This window comes from Hyperoodon ampullatus (assembly GCF_949752795.1).
Source record: "Hyperoodon ampullatus genome assembly, chromosome: 2".
NCBI lineage: Eukaryota > Metazoa > Chordata > Mammalia > Artiodactyla > Ziphiidae > Hyperoodon > Hyperoodon ampullatus.
This window is the reverse complement of record NC_136915.1, coordinates 188,277,629-188,294,273: the sequence shown is the minus strand read 5'-3', so window position 1 is coordinate 188,294,273 and position 16,645 is coordinate 188,277,629.

Sequence of the window (16,645 nt, the reverse complement as noted above, 5' to 3'; positions counted from 1 at the left end):
TTTAACGATTATAAGATATCTGGATATTCAAAACAATCATAGCAGTGACCTGAGGTATGTGAACTTTAAGTGGACATGGGTTATACTCTCAAAAGTGTATAGAAAATGAAGAATATAAGTATCACAAACAGATATTGAGAGAGAAATAAAAACCAGAATGGAGAACTCAGAGGAAAAGCTACTGTGTATAAGGAAGGATGGACACTATGTTTAGGTGCTAAAAATAAATATAGTTTTTTGGTGGTAGTTGTAAATTCATAACAAACAGGAAAAACAGCCAGGATGTTTGAAAACACACTTTATGGAGAGAAAGGTGGAACTTGAGAATGGCTTACATTCCTTTAAACACATCCCTGAAACTGAACACATAGATTTCAAGTTCTTAGTCAAGGTTGCACTGTGTACCCTCCAATCCAGTCAACTTAGCAGTGCATACCTCTCATTATGGCAGTTGTGTTATAATTAACACACACAAAATGAGCAGAAGAATTAAAGAAAGACCATACCTGTTTTATTAACACTACAGAGGCAGTAGTTCTGGGATGTAGTTTGAATGGGGCTCGTGTGTAAGCAGAATGAGTTCATGAACGGGGTAAATTATAGTTATATGTAAAACAGTGCCATGGAGGAAAGGGACAACGAATATGTATGTGGGTATATGAATGCGCGTAAGAGCTATGTGAAGGGATCTTTTCTGTTCCCCAGGAGCACACCCACTTCCCCTAGGCAAATGGGCATAGATTTATATAAGGATTCTCAGAATTAATAATATTTTAGGGTAATGTTGATAAATTATTAGTGACGTATAAGTTCTTGTTTAAATGTTTAGGCAAAGTATTGGTAGTTTTTTATATAATGTTTTGTTGTTGTTCTTCACAACTATTGAAGTTCTTCACAACTAATCCTATTTGTAAAATCTTAAGTTATAAAATCACTTTTTATATTATATCTCTGACACAAAATGACAAATGGGCAGGGTAAATATTTTTAAAACATAATACTTTTTTGAGGAACACATTGTTTTGATCAACTGAGCAAGGAGTATTTTTTTAATAATGATAATTTTAAATATATCATTTTTGAATACCTATATGTCAGGTATTCTGCTTAGTATTGAAATGCATAGCTTTTTCTCTAAACTTTATCACCTGGAAAATTATGTATCATCACCCCTATTTCTCACATATGGAAGCTGAGTATCAGAGTTTAAGTAATCTACCATGGGGCATGCATTTATCAGTGGTTAATGCAGCCTAGAAATGCCTAATTCAAAAGGTTAAGCTAAACTTACAGAAGAGGATGGGTGAGGGGAGTGGGGGACTCACTGCCCCTCAGCAAGTCTGAAACCGTGGGAGACTGAGGGAAGTGAGGGTCTTCCTTATTCTGACCTGATTCTGCTGTTGGACAGATAGTCCTTTGTCCACTGTCCTCTGTGGCCCCTGGCTACATTCTCTGGAAGATTTTTTTCCAGTATCTATTATTGCCATACTGTCTCATAGCTTGTATGTGGAAGAGCAAGTATCAGCTGACACATGGCCTAACCAAGTCACCAGAGGAAATGACTCTAAAGGTTTGCAGTCAGAGACATATTTGATGATAAAAGTGCTGTGTACCTTATGCATCCTCACTGCTTAGCACTATCTGCTATGGCTCTGTGAGGGCAATGATGGATTTGGACTAAGAATCCTGACTGTACTCATCATCCTGAATAACACCATGGCAGAGCCCACCATAGAACTCTGTTTAATTTCAAATACTCTATTTCTTGGCACTTTGTGAGCACACTGGACTTTTAGAAAAGTAAGGAAGTTCATAAATTACAGGTTCATCTTTCCAAAGTATAACTAATCATCTCGCTGTAAGGACACCCTTGACAATACAATACACAGAACAACTAAAATATTCAAACATATGGATATTTAGATAATGACTTAAAGAATATTTATATGCTTTATGGACTGTTGCAATAAACTTCAGTGTTTTGGATTTACAAAAAAGACAGAAAATCTAGAGTGGATTCCTAGTTGGCATAGTATGTCTTGAGGATTTACCATGGCTAGTATGTTAATGTTTGAAGTATTTCATGTCAAGCATGTATATCCAAGGAGAAAAATTGAATATGAATTAAATAACTATAAACATTTAAAAAAACTATTCAAAGATTATTCATTTCACACACAGTTTTACATTTTTGTGAACAGATACTTTTTTTATAATATAAAGTTTAAAAACATCTAGAAGGACACAGATAACAGCAAAAAAGCATATTGCACAAATACAACAGTTGACATTTATGTAATGCAAAATTATACAATGTATTGCTCCCAGAATGGGAAACAGAAAGAATGAATATAAATTAATCTCTATTGGCTAAGTATGCAGTTTAATTGCTATATAGTCCTCAAAGAAATTATATTGGTGATGTTTAAACATTGGGTTTTTAATATTTGATATGAATTTGAATATAATATTCTCAATTTTCTGGTGTAGAGTAATTAATACACCTTGAAATGAATAAAATTGCTGACCTTCATAACAAATGGTTAAATATTCCACCTGGGTGACCAAAAGATTCTTATTTTAAATGGCATCTCTCAGGAGTCCATAGATGAGAAAGAAAAACAGAGCTGGAGGAATCAGGCTCCTGGACTTCGGACTATACTATAAAGCTACAGTCATCAAGACAGTATGGTACTGGCACAAAAACAGAAATATAGATCAATGGAACAGGATAGAAAGTCCAGAGATAAACCTACACACTTATTGTCACTTTATATTTGATAAAGGAGTGTACAATGGAGAAAAGACAGCCTCTTCAATAAATGGTGCTGGGAAAACTGGGCAGCAACATGTAAAAGAATGAAATTAGAACACTCCCTAACATCATACACAAAAATAAACTAAAAATGGATTAAATACCTAAATGTAAGGCCAGACACTATAAAATTCTTAGAGGAAAACAGGCAGAACATTCTATGACATGAATCACAGCAAGATCCTTTTTGACCCACCTCCTAGAGAAATGGAAATAAAAACAAAAATAAACAAATGGAACCTAATAAGACGAAAGACAACCCTCAGAATGGAAGAAAATATTTGCAAACGAAGCAACTGACAAAGGATTATTCTCTAAAATATACAAGCAACACATACAGCTCAATATCAAAAAAACAAACAACCCAATCCAAAAACGGGCAGAAGACCTAAATAGACATTTCTCCAAAGAACATATACAGATTGCCAACAAACACATGAAAGGATGCTCAACATCACTAATCATTAGAGAAATGCAAATCAAAACTACAATGAGGTATCACCTCACACCAGTCAGAATGGCCATATCATCAAAAATCTGCCAGCAATAAATGCTGGAGAGGGTGTGGAGAAAAGGGAACCCTCTTGCATTGTTGGTGGGAATGTAAATTGATACAGCCACTATGGAGAACAGTATGGAGGTTCCTTAAAAAACTAAAAATAGAGCTACCATACAACCCAGCAATCCCACTACTAGACATATACCCTGAGAAAACCGTAATTCAAAAAGGTTCCTGTACACAATGTTCATTGCAGCTCTATTTGCAATAGCCAGGACATGAAAGCAACCTAAATGTCCATCGACAGATGAATGGTTGAAGAAGATGTGGTGCATATATACAATGGAATATTACTCAGCCATGAAAAGAAAACTGAGTTATTTGTAGTGAGGTGGATGGACCTAGAGTCTGTCATACAGAGTGAAGTAAGTCAGAGAGAGAAAAACAAATACCATATGCTAACACATATATATGGAATCAAAAAAAAAAAAGTTCTGAAGAGCCTAGGGACAGGACAGGAATCAAAACACAGACGTAGAGGATGGACTTGAGGACATGGGGAGGGGGAAGCATAAGCTGGGACAAAGTGAGAGAATGACATGGACATGTATGCACTACCAAATGTAAAATAGATAGCTAATGGGAAGCAGCTGCATAGCCCAGGGAGATCAGCTCAGTGCTTTGTGACCACCTAGAGGAGTGGGATAGGGAGGATGGGAGGGAGGGAGATGCAAGAGGGAGGAGATATGGGGATATATGTATATGTATAGGTGGTTCACTTTGTTATAAAGCAGAAACTAACACACCATTGTAAAGCAATTATACTCCACTAAAGATGTTAAAAAAATTATTAGGAAAAAAAAGAGTCCATAAAAGCAGGGTTTTCTTTTTGTTTCTTTTGTCTTATTAAGTTCAAATTAATTTTTCATCAATAGTCTTTTTGTGGAAAACTTTTGTGGAAACTAGTGAAATCTCATGTTATTCATGCACGACACTGATTTTGCAAATAAGGCATTAAAATTTTACTGATATAATGTTCTTACAAGAGAGATAAAGATGTAGCTATTTCCATTGCTTCTCAAGTTTGATGTATCATGCCTTAGTTAATGCACAAGGAAAGCTACACAATAAGATAAAAGAGGTTACTTAGCTTCAAAAGATGTCAGTTGTACCACTGTACCAAAAAATGATCTTACATAGGCAAAAAGAAAACAAATTTAAGAAACTTATATAAAGTTTTAATTTACTGAGTGGTAGAAAATATGCTTCTTTCCTCTATTGCACATGCCAACATGTTCCCTACTATACAGTATTAAATGAAGCTGAAACTGAGCTTATAACATGATGATTTTGACAATTTATGGCGTAGAAATAGTTATGATATTGTATAGCTAGCTGTTAAAACAAATTTATTGGTTCATTTTCGTATAAGCTATACTTTTAGTATGCTAGCTCTTTAGGAAATAGTGATATTAAGCATTCTAACAAATATTCATTTAATTTGCTTTATTACATTTTGTTCTCCATGTGCCAAACAACTGTCTGAGATCCAGAAATTCAGAGCTAAATAAGACACAATTTCTGTTTTAAGAAATAGCTATTCTTGTGTTTTTCGAAGTCATCTTTAATAAGCTTTTTTTCCCTTTGCCCTTGACATTTAATAAAATTCTTCTTAACCTTTTTTACTTATTATTTTGAAATGACTTTTGTTTTACAGAACAGTTAAAAACATATTACAGGGAGTTTCTGTATACCCTTCATTCAGCATGGCCTAATGTTACTTTTTTTACACATTCAGGGTACATTTATGAAAACTCAGAAGTTCACAGTAGTACAATACTACGAACAAAACCACAGACTTTATTAAATTTCAACATTTTTTTCAATAATGTCTTTTTTTCAATAATGTTCCAGGATCCAGTCAAGATTCCATCTTGCATTTAGTCATCCTGCCTGCTTAGATGCCTCTAATTTGACAGTTGATCAGTCTTTTCTTGTTTTCATGACCTTGCTGTCTGAAGAACACTGGTCAGTTATTTTGTAGAATGCCCCTACATTTTAGTTTTTCTCATGATTAGACTGGAGTAATACAGTTTTGGAAGGAAGTTCATGAGGTATAATACCGTTATCATTCATTGCATCATATCAGGGGATGCATGATATCAACTTTAATTATGATTATTGTAGATGTTTACCTTACCACTGGGTTAAGATGGTGTCTGCAGATCTTTACATTGCAGTTACTGCTTTTCCCTTTCTGTGTGCTGTTCACTAGACATGAGTCACCAAGTGTAGTTCATAGTTAAGGGGAGAAGAATTAAGCTCCACTTTCTTGAAGGTGGAGTATCAAAGTATTTGTGGAATTATGTTAAAACCACCACAGAAATTAATAAATCTTTTGAAGTAAAAACTTTGAAACTATGCAAATATTCTATTTCCCTTAAATTTTGCTCACTTTTGCTAGCATTCATTAGTGATTCTTGCCTGCAGCAGTTGTTATTATGATGTTCTTATGGTGTTTTTTTTATTTCTTTCTTTCCTTTTACATACATGTATAAATATTCAGGATATAGACTTGTGATTCTTCTATGAGGAAGATTTGGACTATTTCCTCAATTTACTTATTTCTCATTTAAATCAATGTGGACTCATAGATATTTGTTTTGTCCTTTGTGTTATAATCCAATATATTATTTATTTTTTATCATATATATATATATGATATATATACCATATTTTCTTTTTCCTCTCATCCACTGACATTTATATTGTTTCCATACCATGGCTATTGTGAATAATGCTGCAATGAGCATGGGAGTGCAGATAGATATATCAGAGAAGAGTCTGAGATCCGGACTTCATTTTCTTTGTATATATAAAGCAGAAGCAGGATTGCTGTATCATATGGTAAATCTATTTTTAATTTTTGAAAATTTTAATTTTTACATTCCCACCAGCAATGTACGAGGATTCCCTTATACTTTTGGTGTCATAAGCAAAAATATTGCCAGTACCAATGTCAAGGAGCTTATCCCCTGTGAGTTCTTCTAGGAGTTTCTGTTTTCATGTCTCTTATTCAAGTCTTTAAGTCATGTTGAGTAGATTTTACTGTATGGAGTAAGATAGGCGTCCAGTTTCATTCATTTGCATATGGGTATCAAGTTTTCCCAACACCATTTATTGATGAGACTATCCTTCCCCCACTGTTTATTCTTGCTGCCTCTGTTGAAACTTAATTGACCACAAATGCATGTGTTTATTTCTGATATTCCTTTCTGCTCCATTGTTCTACATGTCTGTTTGTAATGCCAATACCACACCTTTTTGATTACTAGAGCTTTGTAATATATTTGAAATCAGGAAGCATGATGCTGCCAGCTTTGCTCTTCTTTCTCAGGATTGCTTTGGCTATTTAGAGTCTTTTGTGATTTCATATCATTTTTTTTTCTGTGAAAAATACCAGTGGAATTTTGATAGGGATTGCATTTGATATAGAATGCTTTGGGTCAAATGGACATCTTAGGCAGCAACTTTGCATTTCTCTGGCATTGCTTCTGTTGTCACATCTCTTTCTCTGACCACAGCTCAGAAATGACTGTTTTAAGAAATTATGTGATTAGATTGAGCCCACCTAGATAATCTAGGATAATCTCTCTAGATCAAGATATTTAACTAGATATGCAAATTTCCTTTTGTCATGTCAGATAATATATTCAAAGGTTCCAGGTATTAGGATGTGGACATTTGGGGGTAACTCATTATCCTGCCAACCAACTCAGTTCTTTTGTTCTTTTATTTTTCCATATTAATTCTTCTAATCATGAATACTGGATATCTATCCATTTATTTGCATCTTGATCAATTTACTTCATCATATTTTATAGTTTTCAGTCTACAGATCCTTCACCTCTTTGTTAAATTTATTTGTGTTTAATTCTTTTTGATGCTAATGTTAGTGGAATTGTTTCCTTATTTCTCTTTTCTACAGTTTGTAGCTAGTGTATCAAAAAGAAACTGATTTCTGTATGTTGATTTTGTATTCTGCAACTTTACAGAATCCATTTATTAGTTCATTTTTTTAATTGGAGTTTTTAGGGTTTTATACATATAAGATCATGCCATCTGCAAGCAGAAACAATTTCATTTCTTCCTTTCAGATTTAGATGCCTTTTATTTCCTTTTGTTGCCTAATTGTTCTGGCTAGGATCTCCACTACTATGTTGAACAGAAAGTGGTGAGAGTGAGCATCATTTTATCGCCCCGATTTTAGAGGAAAAGCTTTAAAGTTTTCACCATTGAGTATGGAGTTAACTGTGGGCTTGTCATATATGGCTTTTATTATGTGGTGGTACATTCCATCTACACCTAATTTGTTGAGAATTTTTGTCTTGACTGGATGTTGAATTTTGTCAAGTGCTTTTTCTGCATCTATTGAGATTATCATATGATTTATATCCTTCATTTTGTTAATGTGATGTATCAAATTATTGATCTGTATATGTTGAATTATCCTTGAATCCAAGAAATAAATCCCACTTGATCATGCTGTATGACCCTTTTATTGACTTTTAAATTAAGTTGGCTACTAATTTGTTGAAGAGATTTGTATCTATGATCACAATGAATGTTGGCCAGTAATTTTGTTTCCTTACAGTGTCCTTGTCTGGCTTTGATATCAGGGCAATTCTGGCCTGGTAAAATGAGTTTGGAAGTGTTCCTTCCTCTTGACTTCTTTGAAGGAATTGGAGAAATTTTAATATTAATTTTCTATAAATGTGTATTAGAATTCACCAGTGAAGCCATCTGGTTATTGACTTTTCTGTATTAGAAGGGTTTTGATTACTGCTTCAATCTCCTTACTAATAATTGGTCTGTTCAGAGTTTCTATTTCTTGATGATTCATTTATGGCAGGTTGTATGTTTCTAGGAATTTATCCATTTCTTATAGGTTATCCAACTTGTTTACACGTAATTGTTCATAGAAGTTTCTCATGATTCTTAATATTTATCAGTTGTAGTGTCTGTTTCTATTGCTTCAGATATTATTTATTTGAGTCTCCTTTCTTTGTTAATCTATCTAAAGTTTTGTCAATTTGCTTTATCTTTTTAAAAAAACTAACACTTAGCTTCATGAAACTTTTCTATTGTCTTTCTAGCCTGTTTTATATATTTCTACTTTGATCTTTTTACAAATTTATTTCCTTCCTTCTGCTCAGTTTGGTCTTATGTTATTGTTCTTTTTCTAATTCCTTGAGGTATAAAATGGATGTTTATTTGAGATCTTCCCTTTTTCTTAATGTAGGTGTCCACTGCTATAACCTTTCCTCTTAGAACTGCTTTTGCTGCATTCCGTAAGTTTTGGTATGTTGTGTTTCCCTTTCCACTTGTCTCAAGATATTTTTTGGTTTCTCTTTTGATGTCTTCTTTGACCCATTGGACATTTAAGAGAATGTTTTTATTCTTCACATATTTGTGAATTTTCTAGTGTTTTTGTAATTGATATCTGGCTTCATACTATTGTGGTCAGTAAAGATGTTTAATATGATTTCAGTCTTCTTAAATTTGTTGACTTGTTTCTTGGCCTAACATATTATCTATCCTGGAGAATGTGCCATGTGCACTTGATGAAGCTATCTGTATGTGTCTGTTAGGTCCATCTGGTCTAATGTGTAAAGTACAGTGTTTTATTATTAATTTTTTCTCGGACTGACCTATCCATTGTTGAAAGTGGGATATTAAGTTTCCTACTATTATCATATTGCTATCTTTTCTGCCATAAAATCTGTTAATATTTGCTTTATCTATTTAGGTGCTCTGATGTTCAGCACACACATATTTACAGTTGTTTTATCCTCATAATGAATTGGCCCCTTCATCATTATATGATGAATAACAATGACCTTATTTGTCTCTCACTACCATTTTTGGCTTAAAGTCTACTTTGTCTGATATAATTGTAGCTAACCCTGCTTTCTTTTGGATTTCATTCACATATAATACCTTTTTGCATGCCTTTACTTTGAGCCTATGTGTGTTGTTAAAGCTGAAGTGAGTCCCTTGTAGGCAACATACAGTTGGTCTTGTTGATTTATCTGGTCAGCCACTCTATGTCTTTTGATTGGAGAATTTATCCCATTTACAATTAAAGTAATTTTGATGATAGGTGTAGACTTATCAATGCCATTTGAAATTTATTTCTGGTTTTTTAGTTCCTTTTTTCCTTATTCCACACCTGCTCTCTTCCTTTGTGATATAATAAATTTATGTAGTGATATACATTGATACCTTTTCCTTTATCTTTTGTGTATCTACTATATGTTTTTGTTTTATAGTTACCATATTGCTTCCACAAAACATCTTTTAGTTATAGCAGTCTATGTTAAGCTGTAATAACATCATGCAAATACAAAATTCCACAATTTTACATACTCACACATTATGTTTTTGATATCATAATTTACCTCTTTATATATTGTGCCCACTAAAAAGCATTGTAGTTGTTTAAAATACTTTTTTTTAACATTTATCCTGGAGTTTTAAGTGATTATCTACCATCTTTGTAATGTAGAGTATTCCCTAGAGTATAGAGTATATATTTTTAAGTAATCTGACCATACCTGCAAATATTATACAACCTTAATATCATCTCTTGTGTCATCATTGTCACACATTTACCTTTTGTAAATGTTATAAAAACACAATGCATTTTTTTTAGCTTTAAATCATGCATTATTTTTCTTTTGAGCAACTAAAATGAAAAAAAATATTTTATCTTTTTTCAAAATTCCATTTCTAATCTTTGTTTCCATATATAGATCCAGTTTCTAAAGCATATTAAATTCCTTCTCCCTGAAAAATTTTCATTAAGAGTTTTGAGGATAGTCTGTTGTCAACGAATTCTCTAATTTTTTGTGTTTGTCAGAGAGAGTCTTCTTCATTGATATTTGATATCTAGGTTGACAGATATTTTTTCTTTTTTCATCACTTTGAAGGTGTCACTCTGTTGTTTTCTTGCTTGAAAGATCTCTAAAGAGACAACGGTTGTAATTCTTTTCTCCTTAGTTTTACCTGTAGTAGCTTCAACCACATGAAAGATGTTTCACATCCAAAAATATCAGGAAAGGGCAATCCCATCTTGAATGAACCGACCATCTGTGGAATAAGCATGTCTAGGGAGAAAGGGACAATATACATTAAATGTCTTTTTTTTTTTTCTGCTGAAAATTCAAATGTGATAACCAAGGGGTGAATGAATGCAGTTCAAGCAACTTATGTTTTTCAGTATATTCTTTATCTGATTTAAATTTTTTACCTGATTCCAGTGAACATTCTCTTACCCAGCACACTGAACAGCCTCCAGGTCATTTGTGAAAGACCAAGAAAACAAAAAAACTACACTTCATTAAATGTATCATCAAGCATTTCATTTACCCCTTTGTTCCCACTGACAGCCTTCATTACTGCTCCATGCTTTCCCTCTTCTTGTTAGATGGAAGTTTTCTCTGTCCTAGCAAGTCATTGTGCTCAAACTAACTTTTGGTTTTTTTCCTTTGTTTTTAGTTTCACCTCCCTCACCAAATTCTATCCTTCCTTCAAGTTATAACTCTTTGAATTGACTCCTGTAAAAAACATTTTCTGGTTATGCCATTTTCATTCAACTTATAGCTTCTAAATGTACAAAGCTATATTTTTAGCTGTGAAGTATCATTTTTTCACTAGTAAGCTGCCTTGTGCAGTTGACAGTTTTTAATGTATCTTTTTCTGAGATGTAAATGGATGCTAAATACCTTCACGGAAGTTACTCTCTCATCATTTGTAGTGACCACCATCTGATGCATACAGGAAAGATACTCTGTAAATGATTGGTAATTTATTCAGTGAACAATTGGCTATTATTTCCTCCATTCACCCATTTCTTGGAGAATTTATAAGATTTCTTGGAGAATATGTAAATGTGTATTACGTGAGTGCTTTTAGTTATATGTTTAACTGTAAATAAAAACTGTTATTTATTTGTTTTATCATAAAACAAGTGTAAACTTGAGGCAAATAGCTAAGAAGTTTTAAAATCAGCTGATCTACACTTACATATATTTAATATTCTTACAAACTGCAAGTATATTCAAATTGAACTACTCTCCTTTTTCAGTAACATTTAAATCATGTATTAAGGATCCAAACATTCTAAGGAAATGCCTCAGTCCAGTGTGAACTACTATGAATTTTTTGATAGGGAAACTCTTAATAGACTCTGTTCTGACCCAATGGTCTGGAGTTAATTGGTATTCAAATCTCCCCTACTTGCTCATCTACCAAGAAAATAATCATCATTTTGCTCCTCCTCTTGAGTATGGAACATGATGTTTAATGCTTATTTCAATTAATTATTCTCCACACCTTTAGTCTTTGTTCATATCCAGAAAAAAATGTAATTGTGCTTTCTCTGCAAGTGCAATAGGACTAAAATTTCCCTGTGATTTTATGCCAATTAATTAAAAATCTGCCTAATCTTTTTTTTTTTTTTTTTTTTTTTTTTTTTTTTTTTTTTGTGGTACGCGGGCCTCTCACTGTTGTGGCCTCTCCCGTTGCGGAGCACAGGCTCCGGATGCGCAGGCTCAGCAGCCATGGCTCACGGGCCCAGCCGCTCCGCGGCATATGGGATCCTCCCAGACCGGGGCACGAACCCGTATCCCCTGCATCGGCAGGCGGACTCTCAACCACTGCGCCACCAGGGAGGCCCAAAAATCTGCCTAATCTTCAACTTTAACCTTTTTATTTATCTTCAGGCTTAGTTAATATCCATTATTTTGTTTTGGTAATGTAGATAAAACTAAATGTATCCTAACAGTACACATAGAAATAACTTATTCAATTGAAAAATGGTTGACATGAAGGTAACTTATCAGGGTTCAAAATAATTCTGCTTTCTGTCCCCAAAATTGACAAGCACCCTCGGAGAAAGAAACTTGAAGCCCATTCTTTCTCTGGAGTCTTTGTTGCTTTGGAATTCTCAACTTCCTCTAAATAATTGCATATTTTATCTGACATTTCTAGCTGTTTTTGGAAAGTGTGTTGCTCTGCCACCAGCAAGTCCATCCCACTAGAAGCAAAAAGTTGACTGGAAGTCGTTTGACTTTTACTATTATTCCAATGGAAAGATATTTGAAGTTCATAAGCAGGGGATAAGGTTAGTGTTTTTTTTTTTAATTGAAGTGTAGTAGAATTACAATGTTATATTAGTTTCTGGTATACAACACAGTGATTGATATTTTATAGATTATGCACCAAAGTTATTACAATATTACTGAAAATATTTCTTGTGACTTATTTACTTTATACTTAGTAGTTAATACCTATTAATCCTCTTCACCTATTTCAACCATCCCTCCACCCCCCCTCCACCTCCCTACCCTCCCAGTTTGGCAACCACTAGTTTGTCCTCTGTATCTTGAATCTGTTACTGTTTTGTTATATTTGTTCATTTGTTTTTTAGAGTCCACATATAAGCAAAGATATACAGTATTTGTCTTTCTCTGTCTGACTTATTTCACTTAACATAATGCCCTCTAGGTCTATCCATGTTGTCGCAGATGGCAAGATTGCATTCTTTATTATGGCTGAGTAGTAATTCCATTGTATGTATCATATCTTCTTTATTCATTTGTCTGATGGACGCTTTGTGTTTTAAAGGATTGATCGTCTTGATGTGTTGATAGTGGAATATTCCAGATAAGAAATAACGGTGATTTAAACAATGGTGGTAAAAGTGAAAAAGAGAGGGAAATGGACACTCTCAGGCTTTAAATTAGAGGAATACCAAGTTATCATTAGGAATTAAGTATTGCTATGTGCAGAGATTTATTGACAAGTTTGTTCTTTGTTCATTCCTGCTCTCTCTTCCTTCCTTCTTTCCTTCCTCCCTCCCTCACTTTCTTCCTTCCATCCTTCCAAGATTTTGTTTTTATCACTGGTATGAGTGTTTAACGTTAAACAATTTTACTATTATATGCCTTATAGTGTTCTTTTAGCTTCTTGTGCTTTGTATTTCTCAAGCTTCTTGGATCTGTGTGTTTATAATTTTTATCAAATTTGGAACATTTCAGCCATATCTTCAAAGACTTTTACCATGTCTCAACTCCTTTAGAGTTTTCAATTAAGCCATTTGAAGCATTTCAATATTTCACTGATCCTTTTTATTAAGTCCTTTTTTATTTCTCTTTCTTTTTCAACTGTTTTTATTGATATATCTTCAAATTTACTATTTCTTTTCCCACAGAATCTAATTTATTAATCCAATCCAGTGTACTTTTCATTTCAGACACTATATTTTTCTTGTTTACAAGCTGGATTTGTTTGTTTATATCTTTCATATATCTGAATAGCATATTTAATTTGTCTTCTATTCTTTCACAAATATATTATTGTTATAATAACTTTACTGCCCTTATATACTAATCTTAACATCCATGTCATTTCCAGATCTGCATATTTGATTATCCTCATTATTGTTTTCTTTTTTTTTTTTTCCTATGCCAGGGAATTTGTCGGGGGTGGGTGGATCAATGCAGTGTGTATTCTAGAACTAATTTTCCTCCACTTCCTTCTGTATAATCTTCTCATGTCACTTGAACTACAAGGTTTTTCAGGGTGGCTATTTTATATTAGCCTATTTTCAGGCCTAAGTAGCAATCAGTGTTCAATTTGCTCCATTGGGGGTGGTTCTTTACATTGTCTTGGGTAATCTTCTCAAGCACATACCCCGATCTGTACTCAACTAAAGAACTGAATAGAAAACTCTGCAATTCTCTGAACCTCTATTTCCATGTAGCTCCCGCTTCTGCAGTGCTCTGTCTTGGGAACACAAGCCACCTGGGCCCCCTCCCCACACCTCAGCTGTGTCTACTCAGCTCAGAAAGGCCACCAGGTTCCACTCGTATTCCTCCTGCCTGCATTGTGTGCTGGAAACTTTCTCAGAAGAAAATGGGGGTAGTTGTTGGGCTCCCTCAGTTATTTTCCTCTCTTAGGGATCACGGATCTGAGCAGCTTGATGTTCAGTGTCTGAAAACTGCTGCTTCAATTTTTTATCTGGATATTTAATTCTTCATAACTGGATTGCTAAGCTGGTCCCTTTACTTAATCTTGTCTAGAGGTAGAATTTAATATATTTTATTTTAAAATCATTATTTCATTTTCCTGCAAAACTGAAATTTTCTATCGTGTACACATTTTGGTTTTGCAAACTAAAGAAAGTAGTAAACTATTATTTTAAAAAGAACATAAGTATATATTTAATGAGACTTGAAAATCACATCTACTGGCTTAAAATTGAATATAATGTAAAATATACATCTGTTTACGCCTAGCATGTGACTAAAACTTCCTAATTAAGAATCTACATCGACTATATAAAGTTCTTGTAACAAAACCATCTAGAATATAATGAATTACTTAATTGGTAGAAAATATGCTTATTTTTACCACAAAACTCAGCTACATTAGCTGTGGACTGAAACTACATACTGAAATATCTAGATAAGTTACCTAACATCTGTATTCCTTAATTTCTTGGTATGTAAAATAGAAATAATAAAAGTGCTCAGATCCTTGGTTTAATGTTAAGATTAAGAAAGTGCTAAGACTAGTGTCTTGTATTTGGTGAGTATTGTGTTGAACATTATTACTATTAACCTTTATACCATTTTTCACTGCGGCTACTAACATTACTAATCAAAATTATACTCATTTACTTGGCAATTGTTTAAAGAATACTTGCTAAAGTTTCAGTGTCTCAATTCCTTAAAGAAAAAGTTCAAAACTTTAAAATGTTATGAAATATTACAGATGTCTTGAAAGAGACAATGGGACCAAACTGGTCATTTAAAAAATGTTTCCTATTACTTAGTCTCTCCGAATCTAACAATAATTCTAAGTCCTACTGATTATTAATGCAGTTCTATGCTATTTTAAGACAAAACAAAATTATGTCCCTACTAACATAAGTGAAGTATGGAGAACATGTATTATGAGAAATAATAATTGGAAACTTGGATGTATGTAGATATACCTAGTTGCCCATACAATATATAAGATCCTCTTCTAGACACCGTCTTCTTCTTCATTAATAACAGAATCCCAGCCGGGGCAGTGGAAGAGGTGGACAACAATTTACTCAATTAAAATGCTCAGTCTTGCAAATACCTTTACATTCATCCTCGATCATGTGTCGCAAATCTGAGGAAATGTAAGCAAGGTCATCTAACGAAGTTTATTAAAAGGGGACAACTTAGTCAATGTGCCCATTCTCAGCATTCATTTTCTCATTAGTCTCAGCTAAGATGTAGCCAACATGCCTGGATTTAAAGGAAATGGAGAAGAATTTAAAAGGACAAAAGAACAATCACCAGTATAATTTCGATAAGTATAGTAATGAGTATGTAGGCAGAATTCCAAAATGCCTTCCCCAAGATTTCCTGTCATAATTCCTGGAACTGTGAATACGAGGAGATATTAAATCCATCAGTATGTTATATTACATGATAAGAGGGAATTTGTAGGTGTAAATAAATTTCCTAATCAATTGACTTTTAGTGTTAACAAAAGGAAGATTTTCTGGGTAGGCACATTTTAATCATGTCAGCTTCTCAAATGCTGAGTATTCTGTTGGCCTCTATTTTGTAGAAGATATTTCTATTTTCTTCTTCAATACTTAGAGTTATTTATTAGTGAAACCATCTGGACCTGGTGCTTTTCTTTTGGAAGCCTTTTAAATTTTGATTAATTTTAATAGATATAGAGTTATTCAGGTTATCAATTCTTGAAGATTTGCACCTTTCAAGTTGTAATAATTGGATTTAATTATGTTACTTGTACACTGTCATACTGAAGTAGATAGATTTTATTACAGGAGAATTATCTATTGAACACTCAGTTATGACAACTCTGGAAGCAACACATTGTCGTATTAAAATGTCACAGTAGAAGATAGTTTATATAATTTGAATCAGTGACTAATATGTAGTGTTTTTCTCTCATAACCAGAATGAATGCAAACAAGTTGTGGAAATGGACGTTGTTCCATTTGTGAGCTATGCAGTGTGTGTCTTTCAAGTTATTTGTCCCTTTCATCTAAGGTGTCAAATTTGGGGGCATACATTTGTTCATAGTATTCACTTATTATCCTTTTAATGTCCACAAGATTAGTGAGATTAGTAGTGATACGTCTCTTTCATTTTGAATATTGGTACTTTCTGTCCTCTCTCTCCCCTGCACTCTCTTTCCCCCCCTCCCCTCTCTCTCTTCCCCCTTCCCTCCCTCTGTCATTATTAGCGTTT